This window comes from Falco rusticolus, chromosome 5 (assembly GCF_015220075.1).
Source record: "Falco rusticolus isolate bFalRus1 chromosome 5, bFalRus1.pri, whole genome shotgun sequence".
In the NCBI taxonomy this organism is placed as follows: domain Eukaryota; kingdom Metazoa; phylum Chordata; class Aves; order Falconiformes; family Falconidae; genus Falco; species Falco rusticolus.
In genome coordinates this window covers 63,639,538-63,660,549 of record NC_051191.1, presented here as the reverse complement: position 1 = coordinate 63,660,549, position 21,012 = coordinate 63,639,538, and the positions used below count along the sequence as shown (strand labels likewise).

The 21,012-nt window shown below is 49.9% G+C and overlaps 2 long non-coding RNA genes across 2 annotated transcripts in view; one reads left to right on the top strand and one right to left on the bottom strand.

Annotated features, from left to right (window-relative positions):
* The window catches only part of LOC119148376, a 10,263-nt gene extending 6,764 nt beyond the window's left edge, over positions 1 to 3,499 (bottom strand). Inside the window, exon 1 of the long non-coding RNA XR_005104373.1 lies at positions 3,298 to 3,499. This is a non-coding gene — a long non-coding RNA (uncharacterized LOC119148376). The remainder of the gene's footprint in view (positions 1 to 3,297) is intronic.
* Positions 2,638 to 21,012, top strand: LOC119148377. The gene is made up of 2 exons (XR_005104374.1): positions 2,638 to 2,879; positions 15,615 to 21,012. It is a non-coding gene; the product is annotated as an uncharacterized LOC119148377 (long non-coding RNA).

Sequence of the window (21,012 nt, the reverse complement as noted above, 5' to 3'; positions counted from 1 at the left end):
AGAACAGTTTTTCCATATTTCTCCCTCTTCAGGTGGCGTTGTTTAGTCTTCGAGGATATTAATCACAAAATCCACTTTAACTTGTGCACTGCTAATTTAACAGAAAGGGGGTTCAATTACAGCTTGAAGCTGTTTTCTTTGCCCTTGACCTCTGTCTGTGAAAGGGCCTTCTTGGAAGTTGTTGAGAATATTGAATAAAATGATGCGATAAAAACAATGAATAATAGAGGGTGGGCAAGTAATGAGTCACCACGAAACACCGCCAATGGAATATGCTGAGCTCCAGCTCAGCTCAGTCTGGCTACCTATGCATCATTGCTGAGTTCTTCGAAATGTGCCACTACAAACGGCTGACGCAGTCAGCTAACCACAGTGAAATGGTACAGCTTCAAAGCTCTGGGAATAATAAAAGTCATGTCTGCCACTGTCTGCTTACTCACCCTTGAAACAAGCCGGTATGAAAGCAGCAGAGAGCGATTTAGGCTCACAAACAAAATGACTCCCAGGCTGTGATGTGTTAGAAATTAGTCATGTTTTGGTCTGTGCTTCTGATTTTGCTTAGCAGCCGTCTGTGGTGTCTCGGCCTCCGCCTGCTGTCCTTGCCAGGCAAGATGGGAGAAGCAGAGTTACGGGGGTAGATTGTCTCCTCCAGAACGGAAAACGGAGCCCCCTGAGCTGCCCCACCACGCAAGCAAGGGCAGTGCAGGGCGCAGCGCCGGCAGGCAGCTCTCCGCTCCAGCACGGCCGTGCCACGGCCCATGGTCAGGGATTTGCACCGTGACCTGCTGCTGAGGGCTGAGATTCGCTGGCGCTGCCAGCAGGCAGGAGCGATGGAGGTTGGGAAGCGCATTGGACATGGTGTTTGCAGGCACAAAGGGACGCTTTATTGGTCTGGGGCTTCTCATTCAGCGGCTTCCCCAGTGTGGACACCTCCACAGGGAGGTCTTTTACCTTGGCCAGAAGAAAGGAGGGAAAGGTCGCCCCATTGTTCCTGGGCTTCAAAACTGCTTCCCCTTCCCCGAAACTGTGGGGCCAGTGGGGGACTGCTTTGGTGGCATTTTTCTTTCATGCATCTGGGGGTGGGTTAGCTTGATTTTCAAACACCTTCCTCCATCCGTTCCCTTATTGTACAGCCATATACTTCTGCCAGCAGTAAACCAGCAGTTAAAACGAAATCCCTTTCTGGCAGGCTCTGTGTGCCCCTGTCCCTGCTGCTCACTGCCGCGGGCTCAGCCCTGCCATGCTGCTTTTGGGGGTGGGCGTACCCACAGGCTGTGGGGACAGCCGCAGCGTTGGCAGGAGGTGGGAGCTCGCTGGCTGCTGTGCCCACAGCCCTGACCGGTGCAGCTTGCTTAGCCCAGCAAGCCACAGACCCTGTGGGCTGAAGCTAGTCCCTTTCCTCTGCTGCTTCCGTCCTGGGAACCCACGGGGGCTGCTGGCATTTCCACTCGCTGTCCGCGAGAGCGGAGCCGCTGGATGGGGTGGGCACCCATCACCTGTGGGACACCAGCACTGGGGAGAGCTGTGATGGGAAACAGCCAAGGGAAACGAGCCCGAGGGTGCAACGCCATGCAGAGGTGGCACCTCGCTGTCCTCACTCTCTGAAATGAGGTGCCCAGAGAACAGGGAGGGAACAATGACGTTGCGGTGGTGCTGGTGCCTTGCTGGGAAGGTAAAGGGCCTGAGCAGTAGGTGGGTTGACTTGTGGGGTGTGCAGAGATATATTTTCCCTAGTGCTGTGTGTGCCCTGGGTTGTAAGGGGTGCGGAGGCTGCCCAGTGCTCTGCCAGAGCCCAGTTCTTATCGACGGCTTTTTCTTTCTGCCCGGTACCAGGTCGCAGGGGAAACAGCCTGAGCAGTGGCATGGCAGCGCGCAGGGGATGCCCACCCGCCCCACGCACCCGCCAGCACAGAGACACGGCGCTACACAGACCTCACCTATGGCTCAGTCATCAGGGCAAGAAAACCTGTGCTGGCTCCTGTTTTCCAAATAAGAGCTAGGCGAGGCTGATAAATCCGAGCAGAAGGGCAATCCCAGTGCAACGGCTGCTTCTCATCAATGAGAGGACATCTCGCAGGTGAGGCCAGCTGCCCGTCATGAGGGCCTGCAAAGGGACCCCCTCCGAGGGGGTTACCCAGTGCGGCTGGCACAGCCCCAGGGACCCGTGTTGAGTTTGCATTGCTTTAATGTTTAACAGGTGCAGGTGCACCTCCGCAACCCAGGCAGCGGAGCAGGAGGCTGGCGGTAGTCAAAAAAGAGGAGGTTTTGCAGCGCATGCTGCAGGCACTTTTTGAAATGTTAATATCACATCGTCTTGCTTCTACTTTTCTGAAGTGGTAAAGCCCAACTCAAGCAAAAATCTTCCACTGGAGCTAATGAGAGCCATACATATCAGTCTTTTCAGCAGCTAGGAATTAATACAGAATATTTTATCCTTTAAAATGCTGGGCAAACATTAACTAATCCTCTCAACACCCTTCTGGGGTAGGTAAATATTACTCTTTCCCAGGTGCAGAAACTAAAGAGGAAAAGTTATGTGATTTGCTTAAAGCCACAGAGGGAATCAGGTGGGGGTAGAGATTTGGGGGAGGGTTTTTTATAGCTTGAGCTCACTGCAGGTGCTGCCTCTTAGCCAGCACTGGTTTGTAAACTTGGTTGTGGTGGGGGGGAAATGCTCTGGTGTCTCCTCAGTGCTGCAAGAAGCGGAGCAGCTGATGCACGAGCACGCCTGCTGCCGTACAAACCAGCGGTGCTCCAGGGTCTGCCCAGACCACCGACAAAAAGAAGGGCCTTTGCAGGCAGGGGTTTCAGGGAGCACACCGCTCTGCAAAAACCCTCTTTCTTTGAAGTCAGTTAAGTTTTGGCCAGTTGGCTTCAAGGTAGGACTTAATGCCATGAAAAGCTTGTTGCTTCCAGGCTGAGCTTGCCATGGGTGGGGGATGCCTCTCAGGGGGCTTAGCCCCCAGCCGCCTGCTTTAAAGCGGGTGATAAATGTTGTCTGCAGAGCTGGACTTGTTTATCTTTGGGATTTACATCACAGACAGAGTGGTAGGACAGTCCTGTGTTTGCAGACCTGGAGCTGAGCACCCGTTCCTGCCAGTCCGGCTTGAGGAGGGGGCTGCTGCTGCCCGGGCTCAGCCTTCCCACAGAAGCCCTCAGGCTGGAGCAAGGGTGACTGTTGGGAAACCAGCACCCTGTGCTCCTTGGGATGCTTGCCTCCTCGTCTTTGTGGCTGCGATTTTAAATGTGCTTATAGGGAGGGGTTTCTCTCGTTGTGCTTAATTGCATGACACTAACCTCTCCCTGCTGCCATTCCCTTGGTGTGTTGGCTTGTCTCCTTGCTTGTTTTCTCATCTCTGACCTGGTCAGGGCTTCAGTTCACAGGCGATGACATAAAATTCAATGGAAACGTTTGTGTGTGAAGCCGCTCTCGCCTGCAAAGATAAAGGTCACCTCTGTGCCTCCAAGGTAGCACCAGGGTTTACTATTTACCCAGCTAGCTACGGCTGCGGCCACTCCAGGGCAGTCGCTGTCCATTGGAAAGCCCTTGTTTGTTGTCCCCTGATCTGTTTCGGGTCGGGTCCAAGGCAGGGCCATGTAGTTGGTGTCTGTTACGGTGTGACGGGCTGCCAGGCAAGGCTTCTGTCTCTGCTGCATAGTGCCTGGGCTTTTTTAATTGGAGACACGTGGTTTATTATTTAAAAGAATATGCTTTCGCAGTCGTTTGTTAGGATTTTGTATCTGAGAGTGCTGCAGCTTGTGAGCCTTAAATTAAGCCATACGAAGGACATTGAGCACCTCGGGAAGGGGTTGCTGCAGAACCAGAGCCTATTGTTCTCACCCTGAATTGTGGGGAAGCTCTTTCCCCATGCCAGCTCTTTTACTTGGTAGCCAACTAATACACACGGTGGTTTGTTTCTGTCTCCATCTGTTCCAACTTCAGTTTATTCATGGCTCTGTAGGTATTGTACCCTCTGCTGCTTTTTTTTTTTTTTTTTTTTTTTTTGGATGAGTGCGCCTCCTCTTTTCATGGTTCACTTATTCATTTTGTAGGTCTCTGGCTTCCTTGTCAAGTTTTCTCTTTTGTTGTATTAATTGGTCTTAAATCTGTAGTCAGGTGCTGCGTGCACGCTTCCCGTGTACACCTTAACCATCTGCCGTGTTTCATCTCCATGGCACCCAGGCCAAATTCCAGCTCTGGCAATGACATCCTGCCTCCTCGCACTTTCCCTGGGCTTTTAGTTTGCTTTAGGTCATTTGGTTTTTTTTTCTATCCTAACGTGCCACCCCACTCAGTGGGGGGGAGAGGTGCTCTTGGGTGGTGAAAGGCTCCAGGCTGCCAGCACCCATCTGGGGCAAAACGTTCTGCAGCAGGCAGCTCTCCTGCCCGTCAGGGGCAGCCACAGCCAGCTTGGAGACTGGAGGGGAAAATGGCGAAAATATTGCATCAGAAACAAGATGCACGTTTGCAGCTCTGAGAGCAGTTGCATGACTTTCGGAGGCACGCAGTGAATTTTGCACTTCCCTGAACTCTTTTGCAGGAGAGAGTAAGTGGCTTTCTGAAATGGGTGCCATTGCCTCCTGCCTGTCCTTCTGCAGCTGTCAGCTGTAGTTCCTGAAGGAGGGCAGAGCAACTCCTGATAACGTTTACCTCTGGCCTTAACACTCCTAGACCTTGATACCTTCAAAGTAAAACCTGATGTGTCCAAGTGATCCCAGAGCATATTGAAGCTCCAGGAGTCTCGCTGGCACTTTTGTTTGTCTTATCTGACACTTTAATAGTGCAAGAGTTGTTAGCTTTACAGCCGGGTTTTGGGAGGACAAGACTGGTGTCTGTGTTTGGGAGTTGCTCTGTGCAGCACACGTTTTCCCTGGGGAGACAGCGGGTTCCTGCTACTTTTTTCCTTTTTTTTATTTTTATTTAAATACTGGATTCTTAGTATTGATGAAGAGATTCTCTTATGCTCTAAAACTCACTTAAAAGCATGGCTTGAACTTCTTAGGTACTTTGCCTACTCCGTGTCAGCCTGGAAGCTTTCTCTTCTCTCTGCTAATCCTGTTACTTCCAGTGAGAGCCCCAGCCATGGGGGTGAGCTGCTGGCAGGGCTCTGTCTTGCCTGCACTCTCCAACTGGGAGTCCTTAATGTCACAGCCTGGCTCCAGTTGTCACACCAAGTCGTGTACTGATGACTGTGGGTGGGTGGATGTGTGTATGTCCTCCCACTGTTAACCGCTTGCTGCTTATCATCTGATCTCAGATTTACTGGAACAACTTGTGTGGTTTAGTGTCGGCAGTCAGACCCCTGCTACCTCGGTATGGTTAGCTGCTTGTTCGTATGGTTTTACGTGCCACAACCTGTCAGGGGGCTTCTCCCTGGCTATCAGCAGGGTGGGAGTTCAGGGCAGGGACCTGGCCCAGGGGCCCCACTGCTGCTCGTGGAGGGCCCTCTCCGCTGGCCTTTCCAAGGGCATCTGCATGTTCTGCTCTCAAGCATTGCCAAACAGGAGAAACAGCGACCATGTCCTTCCCGAGGGTGCTGGCCGAGAGCCCTGGGAAGGGGCCATGCTCTTTGGGATCCCCACCCTGAGCCTGCCTGCCCTCCTTCCCTTTCCCAGCTGGTAAATCAGTGTGCTCTGCAGATTGCTCTGTGAACTCTTGGAAGGGACTGAAATTACCATTGTCCCCATCCTCCCCGAATCCAGCGTGCTCTTCATGTGGATTAGAGGTTCCCAGGCGCTTTGAGGCCTGTGCAAGGGCTGCGCTTTGGGCCACATTCCCCTCTGTTCCTCAGCTCCAGCTGGAAGCGGGGCCATTTTCCCCGCTGCGGAGCAGGACTGAGCCGGCTGGCAGGGCCAGGTGCCCGGCCGGGGCTGGGGCCGAGGCATGCGCCTCAGACTCTTGCCAGCTCTGTTATTAGGTGAATTTATGCACGCTCAATTAACTTCCTCCCTGTACCTTTCATACAATCCTGTGTACAGGTTATGGGGCGGGATGGGACTCTTCTGTGCATTTAAATGTTGGTAAAACACGTATAAAATTACATACCCCCACACCTTTGTGCTTATTGGCACTTGGCTACCCAGTCAGTAACACAGCTTTGACAGCAGTCTGGGTGCACAGCCCGGAGCTGCCAGCACCCACCAAGAAGATGGGTTCCTGCTGAGGGTGGCAGCATCACCTGCCTCCTATACAGCCTTCCGTAGCAGGTGAAACCTTCCTGGTTGAGTGCAGGACCAGTGGTGGGAGCTGGGCTACAGGCAGCCACTCGAAAGCAGGGCAATGATAGGCATTGCTTTTTGCCTCAGTAGACAAAGTGTCCGTGGGACTTCCAATGATTGACCGGTGGTGGTTTCCAGCTTTGGAAATGCCAAAGGAAGGATTGGGACAGTGGGAGTATTCAAGGGAGGGTTGCTGTGTGAACTTATGTCACCTCCTGGGCTTATGCAAACCAGGAGAAGGAACGTCAGGGCTCGACTTTGCAGAAGTCCTCTCGCCCTGCTCTACACACCATCCCTTGAAACAGCAGCAAGCTGCCTGTGCTCCCATCCTCCAGGCAGTGGAGGACAAAGTACTTGTACCGATGTGTCCCCTGGCGAGGCAGCACTGAAAGAGTAGGGAGAAAGACCAGTTCTTATCAATGAACAAAGCAGTACGGCTGGCAATAAAACTAGCACCAAAAACCCTGCAAGCTCAAATCCAAGCAATTTCTTGCAATATTATATATTATTTGTCTTTTGAGCCTTAAGGTCTTTGTGAAAACGGTGGCCTGCTTGGCAAGGTGTTAAACAGGCACACACATGCATATAGGAAAGCATCTGACCTGAAGTATTTAGAGTCCAAATGCACAAGACAGGGGCAAGGGGCAGGGAAAGGAAGGCTGATGGATCCCATTTCCCTGACAGGGAGTAGGCTGACTACAGGACAGACTTTTTTAATAATATTTGGAAGCACAGAGAAGGAGGGAGGAGGTTTCCCTGATGGGTCGCTTGCTGGGATGCTTCATAGCACAGCCTTTGGTGTATCTCTGAGTAATTAAATGTCCTTGAAAAGTTAGTCTTTGACTTGCGAGACTTGGGAGTTCAACACCAAGTTTTGACTCTGAAGTAGTCTTTTAACCATGGCAGCATCCTTCATTTGCTACAAGGTAAGACCTCTAGATCAGCAATACATTGGGTCAGATTTGATTGTTGGTTTACAACAACCAGTTGGGTTGGTTTACCAGTGTAGTGGGTCAGTGCTTTGCTTGTGTCTGTCCCCGCATAGCTCTAATTCCTGTACTGATGGAACAGTTTGTGAACTGTTAATGGATTTATCACTGCTCTTGCTCCTGTGAAAGAAAGAAGTTGTTTTTCATGTTTTACAAGTACATGATGCAGCATAGAAGAAATAAGATTTTTTTTTAACCTAGCGTCAGAGAAGAAAGGGCTGGCATGGTGTTAGCGTTGCCTCAGGTGGGCAGCACCCTGCCTCTCCCATGGGGATGCTTACAGCAGGGAGCAGAAATCCCCTGGTTAAGGACTCAGCCGGTGTTCCCTTCTCCTGCCTGTTTTCTCATTCCCACAGATCAGATCAGCCCTCTGCACCACAGCCTGTCACCTGATTTATGGGAGCCATAAACTGCAAAGCAGAAAGAAATAAAAATACTAAACACTTAGTTTTTTAAAAGGCCAACAGCGCATTGAAGTCTCGGTGATAATTTGCTCATAAAGAAATATTATGCTTCAGATCATAATCCCAGGCTGCAGATGGAGACTGAGATCTAGCCTGAGTCTCTCCCACTTAAACTGTAAAAGGAAGGGAATAGGATTTAAAAAACCCACGTAGCATGTGGGGATTAGGCTTGGCTATCTTGCTGTCCATCACCTCTGGTGTCTGGGAGGTCTTGTGGGGAACTACTGATGTTCTCCAGAAAAAAACTTTGTTCTCTGCTGGAGGGACAGCATGCTCACAGAGGGATGTGAGGCGAGAAGAGAGGGGAGGATAAATATCCATGAGCAGCAGTCAAGCAACTGAGATTTACAGGCTATGTGGAAGTGCCCAAATTGTTGAACTGAGGGCTGTTCCCCTTGGACTAAGCAGGGGGTCTTGCCTACTTGAACTGTAATATTTTCAGCCTGGCCAGGCCAAATGCTTGTTGGTGCTGCTTGGGCAGCAGTTGCCTTTAATAGTTGTTGCTGAACACTCCTTTTTGGTCAATGCAGATGGATGTCTCTGTTTCCAGCAGTGAAAACCAGCCCCCAGCCAGCACAGGAGCTGTAAGAGCACAGAAGCAGTAGGCAACATGAGCAGGTTAGACCTTAAGTGGTGTCAGTGTTTGATTGCTAGAGAGGTCTCCCAGCTGCCCCAGGCAGGCGCCTGCTCCGGACAGATAAAATTATTTTCTGGTTAAGCTTTCTGCTGCAAACACCGCCTGTGTCTATTTACCTACTGGGCTTGCACTGGTGGTGGGCACCCGGCGGCTAAAAGCAATGCGTTTCTCCAAAGGGTATCAAGGATTTCGCAGCCAGTTCAGTGCAGCTGTATTTTCTCCTATTTGATCTTCTCCACCTTACCCTGTCAAAACCACCTATTAGTCCATGCCACCTCAAATGAATCCTGCTGTGATGCTCTAGGGTTGTAGGAGAGCAGGAAGGTTGTCAGCAATCTGTTTGATATTTAACCCCCCCCCGCTTCTGTCCTTTCCTTACATCCTGCAGGCAGGGAGGGTGCCAGCAGCGCGGCCTTGTGCTCTGAACAGCACAGAGCTTGGTTCCCTTTTTCAAGTCTTCTTCCTACAAGAAACTTTTCTTTAGAAGAGATTCTTGCTTTCTCAGATACGCATCCTAAATGTGGTCATGTAGGGCCATTTATAGACAGGGGAACTGGGAGGAAATTGTCACTTCCGGGGTGTTTTTTGTTTTCCTCCTTTTTTTTTTTTTCTCTCACCTGATAATCAAAATGAATGGATTTTCCAGGAAGCCCTAACTCTGCTCTGGGGCTTATAATATTGATGTAGCCCACTGTTCCAGCTCAGTTCCAGGTGCAGCCTTAGCAGTGTTGAATGATCACCTCCCCTTGGCCTGCTGGCCACACTGCCTCTGACATTGCCCGCTCTGCGGTTTGTGGTGTTTGTGATGCGAGCACACTGCTAACTCTCACAGCCTGGCATGCCTGTAACTCCCGGGTCCCTTTCAGCTGGGTGACTACTCAGCCAGCCTGTTCCCAGCCTGCGCTGATGCCTGCTGTTATACCATCCCAAGACAGAGCTTTGCACTCCCCTTCCTGTGCTTCGTGAGGCTGCTATTGACCCAGAATGTGAGTTTCTCAGGGTTTTTTGGATCCTCCGTTTGCTGAGGCTATGATCTTTCTCCCATGCTACATTTAAAGGGTTTTTATTACTCCTTGAGAACTACTGAAGTTCAGCCTTGCTGCATCTTGAAGGCTTGCTGGTGATCTCAGCAGACACATGTTAATGGTAACCAAAGGGGCAGGGTACTGCATTTCAACAAGGACTTTCTTAATTAAAATAAGAAGGCTTTAACAAAAACAGATCCAAAGCTTAAGCAGCCTGGTTGAAAAGGGAATCTGAAGTATTTAAGTTCTCCCACAAAGACGCTGCTTGGGCAATTCCCCAGTTCCTGGGGTGGTCCTGGGCTTGGCAGCGCCTGTGCTCCTGGAGCAGGAGATGCTCCTGCCCTGCTTGTGCAAGCAGGAGGGTTTCAAACACTCTTTATCAACGCCAGGGAAGCAAGGACATGAGTCTAGTTTAATTCCTCCGGGGAAAAAAAAAATAATTTTACCTTGTATATTAATCCAGCCAAGAGTGTTCCCTCCTCTACAGCCCTTTACAGTGCTGAATGCTGTAGGGGAAACCTCTCCAGGAGAGAGGCCTTACAGGCTATTTCTCCTCTAGTTAGAACAGGCAGTTCATTATCTTGGCGAAATCAAAACTTTCAAAGCTTCTGGTTGTCCCCATCTTTCCCCTAGTGTTTCCTGAAATGTTTAACAGCATCCTCTTTGCCTGTTTCCCAGAGACTGGGTTCCTCTTTGCAGTCAAGGTTTCCCTTTCCCTCCTCCTCAGTCACTGAGCAGCAGGGACTTTATGTCTTTGCAGGGAAAACAAATTATTGTGATGGCCAAAATGCACTATTTCTTCTGGTAAGTGTCTGCAGAAGTGGAACTTTGTTCCTTTCTTCAATTGTATTTGCTTCTGCAGACATGAGGGAGAAGGGATGCCTGCTCCCACCAGACACGAAGTACACTTGGGAATGTAGTGAATTTTTCAGTGATGCCTTTCAATACACAGTAAGAAATCAGCTCTGAACTTCATTCCCTCAAAACCTGGCCTTTGATTAAAAGGTGGCAAATGGTGTGTCCTTGCAGGTCTGGCAATAGGCGCTGGTACCATCTGAATAGCAACGAACATCTTGCTTCTAATAGGGCTAAAATAGTGGCACTCTGTGGGTCAGAGTAAGCAATAGTTGCATGTTCACAGCCGGTGCCAGAAGTGGTTGATAAATCACTGATCGCTCCAATAAAATGCTCAGAAATGAGGAATGTTTCCAGTAACTTTACTTGGACGTTCTTAACTCTGACCTTCAGGGAGCACAGATACTTACAAAGAATAATTCACAGATACTGTTCATTATAAAGTATCCAAATGAAAATACTTTAAACCAGAGAGCTATATGCTCTCTGGACATCTACAGGTTTGGATAAGCAAGCAAGCATGCTTTTGCATCATCCTTTAAGTCAGTGTAGGTTTGCTTCTTGGGTATCAGGTCCAGCGCAGTTACCACACTGGTTTGGGCAGCAGCTGCAAAGTAAATGAAACATGTTTGGCTCTTTTGCTTGTGAGCCTGCAGGGAAGCTGGGGGTAGCAGCGGGTGTTTGGCTGCTCCGCTGCTGGGGAGGTGGTTATAATTTCTGTGTGACCCCTTTTCACTGGGCAACTTGGTTGCTGCAACAGGCGTATGCTGGGGTAAGTAGTGCTGATCCCAGGCCACCCAGGATTCAAAGCATGCCACCTGTTCAGCTTCTCTGTTGCTTTGATTTTCTTTCTGGTGTTACCCTGCCCAGTGAAACCTATGAAAGACTACATTTGCAGTGCCATCCATCAGCGCTTCTCTTTCTGGTTTTATCAGTGATGGGCTCTCACCTTCCTTTCTGCTTTGGTTCATAAGATTCTTCTTTCCTCTGTGCCTTTCGTGGAGCTCCTTTGCACGTGCCCTCGCTGCCTCCAGTGGGGTGTTTTCTGCCCACCAGTGGGGTGACCATGTCCACGTCTGCCAGGGCTGCTCTCCCTTCCTCTGCCTCTGAAGGAACGGCTCCTCGGGAGCAGTGGTCAGCACAGCAGGCAGCGGACAGAAAATCACCCCTGGGATCTTGAAGTTTCTTTTGGAGGTGACCTGGCTTGAGTGGGCTTAATGGCTTGACAATAGACTGGCTGCAGGAATCACAGTGGTCCCCTTGCACACGACTCTCACTGCTCTCATCTGATGCTGAGGTGCAACGCTGACTCCATTACCCATCTCTGCTTGTCCAGTGGCAAAGCAATTCATTTTCCGAGTTGCATAGTCTATTGAACACTTCTTTAAATTAGGGCACTGGAGGTGTAATTTAGATTAGGGTTAAGTTCCAGCTGCAGGGGACACACAACATGCAGTGCGTGTGCCAACAGCACACTCATCTCACCAGAAAGCAAATAAATCTGCCTTCCTGGCAGAGAATTCCCTCCTAAACCCAGGGACCCTCTCAGGCTTTGCTGGGGTGCAAAGGTTGTTCACGGTGAGAGGAGGGAGCCGTGGCCTGATGGAGACGGGCGAGCAGCTGGGCAGAGCCGGCTCCTCAGGTGCCGGGTGGTGAATGAACGCTGTCTCACGACCCAAACGCACAGCGGTGCAGTGGAGGTCTCTGGGCAGATGGAGTAGGGGATGTTTTCTGTGGACATCTCTTTTATTCCTAGGAAACCTGCGTGATAGGCTTTTCAAGTCCGCTGTTCCAGAAGAGCAACTAAACATGTGCTGAACTTTGATCGTGCGAGTGTTGGCGTTAATAAGTTACAAACTGACCCAAGTGCTCTGCAGGAGCTGAAGGCAGCCTGGGGGAAGTTCCCTGCTTTTCAGTCAGAGGCACCTCGTTACACCCCATCCCATTTGCATCGGCTTCATTAACTCAGGCAGCCTCTCCAGCTTGGATGCCAGGACGGCTCTCTTAGTCACTTTAATTCAGCTCTGGGCTGGTGCAACCAGCTGCTGAAATGTGGCTGTGCAGGAACTGCAGCATGGTGCAGGCCCGAGGCTCGGGGGAGCAGAGCTGCCATGTCCCCATCTGCCCGGGGAAGCAGGGAGGTGTCATGGAAGAGCCATGGAGAAGAGAGGCCGGGAGCTCTGCCACCGACGCACTGTCCACCTCCAGTCTTTCTCTTTTCTCTGACTTTTCATAGCCCAAGTTAAAGGCCTTTTGCTTTATATGGCTTTTTGCTTTATCTGCCGTTGAAGTCTTTTCTTAGTTGGTGGCTTTGGGAATGACTGCCTTGCTTCTGAGACTTAGTAGTTGCTGGGAATCTCCTGTCCACTGAACTCAGTATGATTCCTGCTTATAAAGCACAAGTATACTTTACAAGAGCTGCTGAAGCTTCACTGTGAAGTGCAAAACCCAAAGAAGGAAGCAATGCTGTTTAGATATCATGGTTTCTACTTTTGGGTTTGGTTTTTTTTTCCTAAAGTAGGAATTTTACAGTTTAGCAAAAACGTATTCCTGAACAAGGCTTGTTTGGAGACCTTCTTGTTGATGGCCCTAGGAGCTTTTTTTGCAACAATTACATAGAATTTATTTTAACTACACCAAATACAACAACAAATAGGAAGAGAAACTGAACTTTGGATACAGCCTTCCTCTTCGATGTGCACTTCTTAGTACCAGAAAATGCCAGAAGCCGTTTTTCCAGCAAAAAACTGACAAATGCTCTCTTTAACTGTATGTGTACAGCTGCCTCCTTACCATTCCTGTCCCTTATACTCACCCATATAGTCACCCTTATAGACACTTCAGGCTCCATCAGCAGCCTCCATACAGTGAGTTGCCTGGCTCATTCCTGGACCCTGTCGTTCTCTGCTCCGGAGCGCCTGGCACTGCCTCCTGGCAGTGAAGCGGGCACGTGCCGGAGCTCCTTTGTGGTCCCAGGTGCCACCCTCAGGAGCAAGCTTTTCCCTTGGGTTTGGACCTTATCTTTATTTCTTTGCTTATGTCCCATTGGTCGTATTGTCTGAAGGATACCCACCTTGCTGTTGTTTCTGTGTGTGGCTAAGGTTGCTTGTGCAAGCAGTGCCAATGGGGAGGTATGAGACAGCTGAGGGTGGCCAGGGCAGGGACTACGTGAGCCAGTGTGCCATGCCTGGACGAGCAGTACCTCTCTGTGGTTGCTTGCTAGAGCTGGCCTATGTGCTGCAGCTGCCGTGGGGCCAGGCAGCATTGTAGTCCCTTGGGCGGTGGCACGGGTGTCACAGGGTCACCCTGCTCCCTACATTGGAAGGACCCGGCTTCTCTTCATCTGGTGCCTCCAATGCCAGCTTGCAGGGGTGGTGGGAGAAGAGGCAAGCAGTGTGCTGCAGCTGGGGACTGACCCCCAGGGGCTTGGCAGTTAATGGTTCTGCCCTGAAACAGGGGAACCTGGGTCCTGCCACCAGCCCTGCAGGACCTGAGGGGCTGTAATGCTGCAGCCACAGATGTGGCTCGCACAGAGCGGGCCACGGCTGCCACTTGACAAAGCAGCAGAGGTTTGGCAGAGGCATCTGTGCCACTCCTGAGGCCGGGAGGGATGCGGTGGAGCGTGGTGGGTGCTCAGTGTACACCAGTCATTGCTGCCAGATCTGCTCCCTAATGCAGCCTAGCAGGGCTTGCTGGCCCTGTATCGGTGGTGTGGGGGGAGGGCAGCCCTACTGCTCCCCCCCCGCAGGACCAGGTGACCATTCCTCATCTCCCACAGGTGTCGCAGGGCCAAATCTCTGGAAGGAGCAGGCGACCCTCAGGAGGGGGCCGCCAGGTGCCCTGTAGGTTTAGAATAACAACCCCCTGGGGTGCATCTGCCTGTGCGCAGCCCCCTGCTCCCTACCTGCGCTCTGGGGCAGCAGGGGCACAGCCGTGTGCCAGACAGGCACGTACGGCAGGGCCAGGGCAGGAGGCTTTTCGCACGCGAGGGCTTCCTCCAACAAAGCCGTTTCTGTCCTGCTCCCAATATTTCTGCCTGTGCAGTTGGGGACTGGTGGGGTGGAGAAGCACAAAGGACCCCAGACAATAGGGCGAGCGGGAGCATTCCTCACACCCATGGCGGCCAGAGAATTAGCTTTGTCTCCAGCTGCTGCCTCCCTCCGCTTCGGTGCTGTCCTCCCCTGCTCCTTTGTTCCCGCGCTGCCTGCCAGGGGTGAGACAGGCAGGTGAGCGGCGTGCGAGGCAGGGAGCTGGCGACGTGCTGCGGCGGGTGCATATTAATGGATTTCTCCAGCCTGTCACTGGGTGTTTGACTTGATTCATGAGACTCCTCCGTCTTGGGGACTACAGATGCGGCTGGGAGGGAGAGAGAGCAGGGAGAGAGCTATTGTCTGCCAGGCCTGGGGCCCTGCTGGTGCCACTCTGGCGGCTGCCACCGCCACCCCGAGCCGCAAAAGCACTTTGCACCTTTGCCCCGATGTCCTTCCCGTCCTGGGTGTCTGTCCGTCCAGGGTGATGCCAGGTGGGACCAGCTGACACCTGCGCATCAGTGCGTGTCCCTGCAGCATGAGGCTGCACAGGGAAGGCAGGCAGGCAGGCAGCTTCCCAAACACACGCCCCGAAGTGCAGGAGCAATTGTGCTCCAGTCACAACGGGCTGCTCATGCAAGTGAAAACACTTCCACCCAGTGCCTTAACTGGCATCAGAAATCCAGCACAGAAAAGCCTTTTTGGTGCCTTTTTTTTTTTAAATGGCAGCTGTAGATTTTACTCTAGATTTTATGACTGGCTATAATTTTTGAACAAAGTAAATACACAGGTGGTGGACAGATATTAGCCAGGCAGCAGTCAGCTTCTGTCTCAAAAAGGCTGATTCAGGTACAGCATTTGATAGTGCTCACGTGAAAAGGGTGCATATGGTAATACCAGGGAAGGAAAACAAACGGGACGGAGTGTCCATCATGCTGACAAAGACCCGGATTGTACATGCTGGGGTGCAAATAGGATTGTCTGCCCATTCAGCCGACTCTGTCTTCCCTTTTCCCCATCCCCAAGCATCGGTAGTGCCTGAACTCCTTGGGGAGCTGTTTGAGTCAGGGGGACAAATGTGCATGGGGGAGGGGGTTGAAGGAGCACATGGAGGAGGGATAAGAGCAGAGAGGGTGCTGCTTTCAGGGGCTACAATAGAAAGGGCTAGCTGGTGGGATAAAGCTCCGTAGTCGGGTTTGTTGGACTGAATGAAGGAACCTACAGATGAGCTTGTCTGACAGCTTTCCTTTTATATCTCTAACATGCAGTTCATCCCGTCCTGAACTATACATTGAACAACACCATGCAACAATACCATGCTCCAGAGCAAAAGTGCAAGGTTTTATTTATTGGGGTTTTTTTAATTTTATTTTTGGTTTTGTTTTTCTTTTTCTTAGCTGTCAAGGAATAAAGCTGAACTGAGGGGGAAAGGAGCATTTATTCCCAGCAACTAAAGATAGGAAGGCTGAAAACAAGGACTTTCTCCAGGCATCAAACCCCACCTCATGGTTTCCAGTAAACTACTGGAACTACAAAACAAACAAATGAAGAAATGTCAAGGTATATTTACTCTCCTGTTAGCCTCCTGTTCTGCTCCCTCTCTGGTGCCTTTTGGCAGCATGCAAGGGTGCACCCCAGTGCTGTGTCCTGGGAAGGGGGCATGGCTGTGATCCTGGTTGGGGTGAGGTGACTGAATGAGTACCTGGCTTGCAACTCCTGCTCTCCGGCTATCACAGCGTGGAAAGGGTGCTGGAGGGGAGCCTGCGTTGGGAAGAGCGGTGCTCGGGGCTGTGCCAGCCCTTTGCGCTGTCTGCTCTCAGCGAGGCAGAAAACCGGTTCTAAAGGGGAACTCGCACACACCTGTTTGCAGCTGAAGCCAGAGCAGCTTATGTTAGAGGTCACCCGGACTTGACTGCCATCAAATATTGGCTGCAAGTGAGACGGGTTTCTTGAATGCCATGTTTTACTTGGTGACACATCCAGAACTTCTGGGAAGAGCTTTTTCAAATAAGATTGTCCTCAAACTTTTTGCAAGTCTCTTTTATTCTTTTCTTCTTCTTCCTTCTTATAAAGACAATTAGGCAATCACAGCATTTTGATGATGTTGTTTCTTAGCCTCTTGCTTCGTAGCTCATGGCCTTCCTGAAGAATCAAGGAGATGCTGATAAATTGGGTGTAGGAGACTTGCCTGCTGTTCCTTTCCCTGTCTAACGTTCCTCCCTGAGCTACCCTTGGAGTGCATCCTGCCCCTAGTTGTTCTGTTAACTTGTCTCTACTTGTAACACTCTGTACATAAACCACAACCGGGTGCTTTTTGCTCTGATTGAAATCATGCTGTGTAAAAGAAAATACAAATTAGCTCTGGCCTTTGGGCTCCTGACAAGTTTCCAGCGCTGCTTTCAGCACCACAGAGACCGTGTAACTCTGTGTCCTTCGTGCAGTGACGTCTCCTGCTCCGTCATGAGCTGGGCTGGCTGCCGCACATCCACGTTCAGCCGTTAATACTTCAAGCAGCTTTTAGCACTGAAGGAGGAAGAGAGATTGCCAGCAGCTGGGTGAAATGCAGGAACCTGCTTTTTCTTGCTAGGGGACAATAATGTGGGAAGGGGTAAAAGGAGGAGGATTTCCTGGGTAATTCCCCAAACCTTGATGTTTGTGCAAATACTTCCTGGTCTAATGTATGCCAAGTGATTGGGGAGCTCAGCATGGGGAGAGCTAATGCTTCAGTACAGGATTAACCCTTGAATGAAGAGTACGGTAGCATCTTATACAAACTATGGCTTAAGTTTGTCAGACCTTTCATGCAATGAAGCACAGGACACTTCCCTGCCTCCTTCAGGGATTCAGGCCATGCACACCATTTCAGCGTTGCTGAGGCTGCAGCTATCATGTCGCATTTTCAGCAGAAACCTTTAAGCCTCAGCAACTTCCTCCAAGGATGCTGAACCAAACGTCACCCAGACCCACGAGTTACAGATGACATCGCTGGTTCGAAATGGTGTGTGGGAACGATGTGGGCGAATGTTCCCTACACTGGGTGTTTTCTAAAGGTCTCTGAAGCATAAGGCATGACTGAATGACTTGTGTTTTCTCTAAATGACGAGTGGGTGAATCTTGAATCATTGGGCTGCTTTTATTTTTGTTAGATGTGTGTGGGCTGACAACATGACTCAGTATTTTCTCTGCAGATGCAAAGATCATATTGCCAATTCTGGGTATACTTCAGGCAGTTTCATGCAGAGAACTGGAATGCTTTTCTAGTCTGGAGCTTTGCTTTTTGGCAGCCTTAAGCTTCTTGATGTGAAAATAAGCAATTAATTTTAAAAATGAGTGCTTTGCCAAAATGTACAAAAATACAATGAAGAAATGGCCGAACATTTGAAAACTACCTCTGCCCCCATGTTTTCCCAACAATTTATCTGATTATTTTTGTTATTCTGGAAAGGTCCATAAATGTCTGATTTTTCTTTCTGATTCTCCCTAGTCTCAGTTACTGCTGGGTGATCTCTTTGGCTGCTGAGTATCATCTCTGCTATTAGTTCAACCAGCCGTGTGCTGCTGGGTGAGAGCCACTGGCCTCTGAGTGATGGTTGTGAGTTCTCCCCCTCCTCCCAAGAGACAAGTAGGCATATTTGTGGATACATGTATGTGGTTCAGCCAGTACTCAGAGCTGACACAGAAGTCCCAGAAAATTTCACTTTCTCCCTGCTGGAAACCTCCCTGCCACACTCCCCCTTCTTTATCTTCCCTTTATGCCATGTACAGTGTATGGCATGTGCTTTGAGAGATGCATGAGGCCAGGCATGGGCTGTGGACGCTTTTATTTTGCAATGGTGAGTGCTCTCTTCTCCCACACCCTCTTCTCTGCTGCTGAGCAGAGTGCTGGTAGTCATGTCCTTGACTTAGCAAGCAACCTTGACTTAGCAAGCAAGAACAGGTTGCTTGCTAAGACCCTTACCTGTAATCATAGCCCAGCATCCTAGGGCCACTGATAAACCATTTTTTCCCTGGTGATACCAGCCCTCAGCCCACCATAAACCTTGCTGAAGATCTGGGAATGCCTAGACAATAACAGACTTGTGGGTGAAGGATGCTGTATGGCAAAGGTTGTCTTTTGGGAGATCAGAAGATGTTCTGCCTTATAGATGTATTCTGTAGAGCATGCAGGGTGAAATGAATTGCATACACCCTGCTTTTTTTGATCTGTAACAGCAACTGTAACAGTAACTTTAACCACAGGAAAATTCCCACGCTCAACCGCTAGCAATGGCCTTGGCTAACGTGACCTGTACTTAGCACTGTGACCCAAACCCCACTATGCTCCCAACTCTATACTGGCCCATACAACAGAGAGCCATACCTCACCCATAGCTAATTATAAGCCATGTGCATAAGCATGTATTGTAGTTCTAGGGGACTGTATAATTTTCCTATTGTTCTAGTTCCTCAGTACTAAGATCTACTCCCTATTCCTGACATTTTCTCTAGCCTCTGCTGCCCACCCATGGCAATAACTAACTCCAAACTTAAGGTTGAGCACATCCATTGTCCCTCCAGACCTCACAGGAAGTGATTTGATTTGGTTAGCTCAAGTGCCTTTGCAGCCCTGTCCCAGAATGATAAGAACTGGGCACCAGACCTTATAATATCTCTTCAATCCTCACATTATTCAGGAATAATCCTACACTTTCAGCCCTTTTTCCCCCGAAGCCTGATTCCAGCCTTAACCATAAACTATCAGCCAACACCCCTTCAAACATAACCCCAAGCCTTCTGCCTTGGTGAGTACCAGCACCCAGGCTTGCCCTGAGGAGCAAAGAAAGAGGTGGTGTGCTCTTTAGTCCTTCATGCCCCAGTCCCCAACCTTGACTTTCGTGTCTACAGACCTGATGCGCTTTACATATGGGCCTGTACCTCTGAGTGCTGGAGTCCTCCACCCCTGCCAGCCCCCACCCTCCTGACTGTGTTTCCAAGGTCTTTGCTGGAGTCCAGGTACGGGGCTGGGGGCAGCCAGTGGGGCTTGCTGGGTGTAGAGGTTGGAAGCTGTGTTTGTCAAGGGTTGTGCTCAATAGGGCAGGGCACATTTTGGTGGAGATTAAGGTGCAAAGATTTTGTTTGGGCATGGCTTGAAGGATGAACTGGCTTGCTCCAGCTGCTGAGGGGATGGTAGGACGGGTGCAACCTAGAGCGTGGGCCAAGGGGGAATATGACAGTGTCTGTACATCAGTGAGACAGCAGGGAGATGATCACAGAGAAGCAGCGCTGGGTTAGGGATGATTAGAACAGCCTGAGAATGGCCAATGTGTTCCAGTGACCCTGCTCCTTTCTTAAGCTTCATTGACCCTACCTGCTTACTTCTCATTGCCTTTCCACTGGTTCTTCATCACCGTCCTCGGTCCTTGACCCAAGTCTGGGTCTCCAGAGCCACTTGCTGCTCCAGCGCTAGTTCTTCAGCCCTCCCCAGCCCTGTGGCACTGCTGCCTTGCCTGCTTTCGGCAGTCAGAGCGCATCCAAGGGGCCAAGCACATGAACATGAGGTTGCTTATTACAAGACGCCCTGCACCCCATATTTCATGTTGGCATGTTTTCCTGGTTGGGAGCTGAGGAATGAAAGTGCTATGGCCCCAGGTCTCTTCAGGTGTCAACTTCTTGCTGTGAATAATGAGCTTGCTTTGGGTTGGGCTTGACACTTGCTTCATTTATTTATTTGTATTCAAAGTTGGTATTGCATGTTTTGTTTCTAAATGGCATTTAATAAGACTGTCATATAAAAGCTCCACAAGTTTCTGCAAAGAATACTTACTAAAAGTGGTTTTGTAACCCTTACAGTGTGTGGTCTTTGGCTTTTCTGAACTTTTGCTGTGTCACATTTAAATATTGTTTAGTATAGTTGGAAAGAAAGCTTGGAAAGAGAAAAGATGTCAGAGAGCAGATTAGAACAAGAGGGAGGTGGAGCTGGTTATGCTTCTTTTTTGCAACAGATGAAGTCGGTATTCCCCACCTGCTGAAGGAGTACCTACAGCAGACTGTATCACCAACACACCTTATTCTGAAATAAATTACAACAACAAAAGGATGTTGTTTCTGGCAGTAGACAAAGTGCTTATTAAATGGTGAGCTTTGCTTTGCATGCTTAAGGTCGCAACTTCTTTCTTTTCCAAAAAAACTAAGTTTGTTGCAGTAATCGAGGTTGGTGAAGGGAAGGTCCCCACAGAGTGCTGAGACCAGCCTGCTTCCTCGTTCTTTGCACTCTCATCATTGGGCAACCTTCTTCTCTGTCAAGTGAAAACTTCCTTGTCCAGCCCAGTAACACTGGGCTCACCCTGAACAAAACAAGGTCTTCTCCCCACGTAACGCCCATTAGGCAGCGTCACACCCCTCTCTTACAGGAATACCCATCGGAGTGCTTTATGAAGGTGATTAAGGGTTTCGTCATTTGCAGACACCTCCTGAAGCACAATATGTGTGTGTTTTTATGGCCACTTTTGGATAAAGGCACCACTGCAGCTGGTAACTGCAATTTCAAGATAAAACTCGCCATGTGTCAGCCTAAGAAACAGCAAATAAAGGAGCAAGGAATTGCTCATTTTCAGACTCCAGCATGGCTACATACGCTTACTGATGCTTTGTTGCACAAATGCAGAATAAGAACTTTAACCTGAATGATTGTCTCTTTGTAGTTATTGTATTACCTGTAATTGTTTCTGCAAGAGCTTGCAGGCTCTGCCATTAATATGCATCTTTCTGGGTGTGCTTTTGAATAAGATTAATAAAGGAAAACAGTATTTTTCATGA